Raw genomic sequence first — 6,128 nt, 5'->3', positions numbered from 1 at the left:
CAATCATTTTATTGTTCATGACAAAAAAATACCCGTTGATGACATAAACAGAAAGGAAAGGTTGTGACAACAAACGGAAGTATATATATAAGACATAAATCTGATCTAACAACATCTAAAGGTATATATATATATATGGTCTTTAACAATAAACAATTGTCTAAAAAACATATTAATATCACAGCTGTTCTTAAACATCCTACTTTTTCAGCTTTGAGCATACCTGGTAAAGCCCTGGTCACAACGAACCTTCTACACATCTATACAGTGCTACAATATGAAATTTGGTCAAATTGCAGGTCATCTGTGGTCTTTGTACGACAATCACACGACAGTCGCAAGATATTTTGAGCATCGTGGCACTGTCCTGGGACGAAAATTGGACATGCACCTCTTTTGCTCTATGATTTTTCATCGTGTCACTCTTTTGCTCTATGATTTTTCATCGTGTCACTGTCTTGTCCTGTCGTGAAAGTGTCTTACAATCGTCGTGCGATAAACATATTGTAGTGGGTATCAATATAATGCATTTTAATCAAACAATCGTCGCATGGCTGTCGTACGACAATTTCACTACTGTCGCAAGACACTCCTGATACAGTCGCACGATTGTCTCATGAATACCAAATTTCGTACGATGATCGCACAACATTGATTGTCTGTCGTACGGCAGTGGTACTTTCGTCGTGCAACATAATTTGGTTTAATTCAGAAGAATACAATTCGTGAGGAAGGAATCTTTGAAAAAACATACCGTCTACCATTTTAACAGGATGGCTATTTCTTCAGAACAATTATGCTTGGCCCTACTGAATAGGCGCCTTGGCAGACTACAACAAGAGCAAAATATGGAACAGTATAGGAACCAGTGAAACGCCCGACGTTGGTGGGTTAGGCCATAGATCATATGTCGCCTGATGTTTGGGCAGTATAGTCCACTGATGTGAGATTTGGAGCAGGAATCTGCCGGTGATTTCGTTGGATTCATGCGGATGGAGCCTGGCATGTTTCAAGAGCGATTGTTGAGAGTCGCATCACAGTGGCTTGACAGTTGTACGAAAGTGGCATGACAGAGGCACAACAGTGACATGACAGTAACAGGTGCATCCCATGACATGAAAACCTGTAAAAATAACCCCAAAAAACTCACGATTGCCATACAATTATCGCATGACTGTCGCATGACTCTCACTCAAGTGACTTGCGACAAACCCACAATAGTACAATCACATTTCTTTTTTTTTGTCTTGTACCATCGTGGAACCCTCGTGGACCTGTCGTAGCTGATGTGACCACTGGAAATACTTTTTTGACATTTTGCACGACAGCGCCACAACAACTATTTTATAGATCTTCCACTACAAAAAATCGTACGATCTGTTGTGACCTGGGCTTAAAGAGGTAAATCCAGAAAAGAAGTTTGGACACATGAAATTTCTAACCTGTTGTTATAATTTTGTGTCTTTATATATATATATATTGGAATTTGCAGGAAAGACACATTATGAATTGTTAACAATTATATCTCGTTTGCTATTGATATATTTTTTTTAAAATTGGTCTTTTGAAATCGTTTTACAATCCCCTTCCCTTTCATGAATGTGACCTACCGAATTAGACTATTTACCGGATTGGTTATCACATTAGCAACACGACAGTTGACACATGTGGAGCAGGATCTGCTTACCCTTCCGGAGCACCTGAGATCACCCCTAGTTTTTGGTGGGGTTCGTGTTGCTTATTCTTTAGTTTTCTATGTTGTGTCTTGTGTACTATTGTTTGTCTTTTTCATTTTTAGCCATGGCGTTGTCAGTTTATTTTCGATTTATGAGTTTGACTGTCCCTTTGGTATCTTTCGTCCCTCTTTTACTGCTTAAGTCTAACATTTGGTTCAGGTTTGACTGTCTTTAGATGAAGCTAATGTTATAGATAAGGATAAAGGAAATAAATTTGAGGCTTTGAAATGCAGTAGAAAAGATGTGTTGTTTGTGAAGTTTAAACTATGACAAGTTATGGATCAAGTTTATAGTATTGCGTACCATTACAATGAATTTTTAACCTGTAGGGGACTATGTATTGCCATGGAATACCACAGAATGCTTGTTTAATTATGAAACAGTGCCTTTTAAATAAAAAAAAACCCAAAATACTGATACTTTGATTCATCATAAATCTCATACAATCACACACAAACAAAAAAACTGTCAACAATATGATCACATGAAACCTCTCAAATTTTTGTTATGGCTACATTGTCTAAACCAACAGATGCATATAATAAACCTAATATTACAAATAATTTTCTGCATTTAATCTTAATAATGATCAATAATTGTTTTACTAAGCAAAGTAATTACACTATTTGAGATGTATTCTCCTTTTAATCAGAAACTTCAAAAAATATTTCTTCATGGTTGTAAAAATTCTTCATGTTGAGGAATCTGTCATTTAAGGGACTATTAAAATAGCCATTTAAATTTACTTGTAGTCAGAAGTACTTTGTATATAGATGCCTCATGTTACGAAGTTTTTGAAGTTTCCGTCAGTCACATGTCCAATGTCCTGGACCTCATTTTCATGGTTCATTGACTACTTGAAAAAAAGTTAAGATTTTTTGTAATGTTAATTTCTGCTTATTATGACTATGAGTAATAGGATAACTATATGTAATATGTGCGTACCTTGCAAGTCCTCTTGCCAGTCAGGCAGTTTTCACTTGAACTCCACCTCATTATATGGATCAGTGAACAAGGTTTAGTTTTGGTGGTCAAGTCCATATCTTAGATACTATAAGCAGTAGGTCTTCTAAATTCCTTGAATGGAAGGACTGTTATATGTACATGTCCAACTGACTGGTGTCATCTGACCTTGACCTCATTTTCATGGTTCAGTGCTTATAGTTAAGTTTTTGTGTTTTGGTCTATTTTTCTTGTACTGTTTTCAATAGGTCTACTATATTTGGTGTATAGAATGATTGTAAAGTGAATATGTCTAGCTGGCAGGTGTCATCTGACCTTGACCTCATTTTCATGGTTCAGTGGTCAAAGTTAAGTTTTTCAGTTTGATCTTTTTTTTCTAATACTATGTACAAAATATCAACTAAATTTGGTGTGTGGAAATATTTTGTGATGTACATATCAGGCTTGCAGGTTTTATTTGACCTTGACCTCATTTTCACGGTTCATTGCTGAGTCTTAAGTTTTGTGTGTTGGTCTGTTTCTTTTAAACTATAAGCAATAGGTCAACTATTTTTGTAGTATTGAAGAATTGTAAGCTGTACATGTCTGCCTGGCATGGTTCATCTGACCTTGACCTGAGACCTTTTAATGGTTCATTGGTCAATGTTAAGTTTTCTTTGTTTAGTCTGTTTCTTAGAAACTATAAGCAATAGGTCAACTATATTTATTGTATTTGATAGTTGTAAGGTGTACATGTATTTCTTGTTTGGTTTGTATTACCTTTTCTTGGGTCATGTTAAGTTTATGTGGTAGCTGTAATAAAGCTTTATATCTTGGACTATCAACATAATATCAATGATTAGTAAAAAAGGCGAGACATTTCAGTGTGTGCACTCTTCAGTTCAAATTATTTTTCCCCAAATTTAGCACTATAAGGTATAGGGAAAATCTGGATTCAGAATATATTTTTTTGTCATCTGCATGACCACAATATTTTTTTTTCATCAAATTGGGGATTAGAAAATTAGAATTTTTGTTTAAGGAAAAAAAACGAGCCGACCACTTGCATGTGTTGCAAGTATTCACTATACTGCCGGTGCCATGTTATTTTTTTGACGTATAGACTATAGTATAGTATATCCCCATTTTTTATTACATATTCCGATGTAACTCGATTCAAAGAACAAGTGTGCCAAAAAGTTTGGAAATCGGGAGATATGCAATTCAGTATCGTGTTACCTTAATATCGTATACTTTTTATCAAAATGAATAGAAAATTCTATAACTAGTCAAGTCATTGTCTGGAAACTAGAATGCTTGTTTTCAGCCCTTTTTTGGCCCCTAATTCCTACATGTTTGGCGCAATTAACCCCAAACTCAATCCCAGCCTTCCCTTTGTTATGTGGCACCTTGTGGTACAATGTCAGAGAGATCCATAGACTGACACACAAGTTATTGTCTTGAAACTAGAAAAATGCTCGATTTTGGCCCCTTTTTTGTCCGTAATTCCTAAACTGTTGCCCCCATAACCCCTACAATGAATCCTAACCTGCTACTTGTGGTATTAAACATTGTGGTACAATTTCAAAATCAAATTACTTATACACAAGTTATAATCCTGAAACTAGAAAATGCTTGTTTTGGGCCCCTAATTCCTGAACGGTTAGGACCATCATCCTCAAAATCAATCCCAACCTTCCTTTTGTTGTATCGAACCTTCTTAAAAAAAATCAGAGATCCATTAACTTAAACTAAAGTTATTTTCCCGACACCAATGTGTCTTCGGACGACACAGACGACGGCATCATACCAATAACCATTAGTACGATTCCAAAATAAATTTGCGGTCGGATAACAATGCCTTTTTGGGCCTCTTTTTGGACCATAATTCCTAAAATGTTTGGACCATAACCCCCAAAATCAATCCCAACCTTCCTTTAGTTGTGATAAACCTGGTGTAATTTTATTGATTTGTATAGACTTATACTAAAATTATTATCAGTAAACCATCTGTCTTCGGACGACGCCGACGACGACGACGTGATACAAATATACGACCAAATTTATTTAAGTTTTGCAGTCGTATAAAACTATTATATAATACTAAGTGTGACAAAAAAAACATTGACTCTTGCAGAACTGGAAATGTTTCATATTGATGGCCTTAGCAATGTACAATTGTAAGGCAGAATAGGTAAAACATTTTTCAACTTGTAGTCTCCAAGCTCCACAACTTACTTTGTTTTTCTTTACAACTGCCTCAACTAGAGCCCCACTGAAGGAAAAGTGTGACTGTCACATAAAATTTATAAGCCTGGTATCTTTGACAAGTTTTCACCAACACCGTCTCTTCTGAAGCTGTTGAACATTTCTCTCCCCTACGTTTATTAGTATTGCTAGCCCACTTATCAGCATGATCAGGGGTGGGGGTATAAATGGTTTCTTACAGTCTTAGTTTTTTATGCCCCACCTACGATAGTAGAGGGACATTATGTTTTCTGGTAATGCCCCACCTACGATAGTAGAGGGGCATTATGTTTTCTGGTCTGTGCCTGCGTTCGTTCGTTCGTCCGTCCGTCTGTGCGTCCGTTTGCCTCAGGTTAAAGTTTTTGGTCAAGGTAGTTTTTGAAGAAGTTGAAGTTCAATCAATTTGAAACTTAGTACACATGTTCCCCATGATATGATCTTTCTAATTTTAATGCCAAAATATAGTTTTGACCCCAATTTCATGGTCCACTGAACAAAGAAAATGATAGTGCGAAGTTCAGGTTAAAGTTTTTGGTTAAGGTAGTTTTTGATGAAGTTAAAGTTACATCAACTTGAAACTTAGTACACATGTTCCCTATGATATCATCTTTCTAATTTTAATTCCAAATTTAAGTTTTGACCCCAATTTCACGGTCCACTGAACATAGAAAATGATTGTGCGAGTGGGGCATCCGTGTACTATGGACACATTATTTTTTTATATACTGAATTGCAGCAGGTACTTATGTATCTGTATTAGTTCAAATAATTATGACGTCCAGCAAGGCTATTTTTTTAAAGCTATTTTTTTTAAATACTAGTAGCCTTTTTAAAGGAATAGAACAAAAAATTGCAAACCAATCCTTGAACAGAGACATAGTTTTTAAAACAGCTATCTGCATTCGTTAATTTGAGAGATTTCGTGTCTTTATGTCTAGCCCTATTGGTCTGAGATAGGTAATTTAATATTTTTATCCCGCAGTAAAATATTTTAATAAAATAGACGAATTTCGTTAAAATCCATGACATCGCTACACATGCATACGTGTACATCGAACCACCCGAGGAATCTACTCTTCATTTGAAGAACAGGAACAACGCCATTACAAGAAAGAGCCGAGGAAAAAACTAACCAAGGAACGGAATGAAGATTACTTTAGAAATCCCAATCCAAAATGAAGGTAATAAAGAACAAACACCATA

This window comes from Mytilus galloprovincialis, chromosome 1, assembly GCF_965363235.1.
Source record: "Mytilus galloprovincialis chromosome 1, xbMytGall1.hap1.1, whole genome shotgun sequence".
Classification (NCBI taxonomy): domain Eukaryota; kingdom Metazoa; phylum Mollusca; class Bivalvia; order Mytilida; family Mytilidae; genus Mytilus; species Mytilus galloprovincialis.
The sequence above is the reverse complement of the archived record's forward strand: the minus strand, read 5'-3'. Positions refer to the sequence as shown.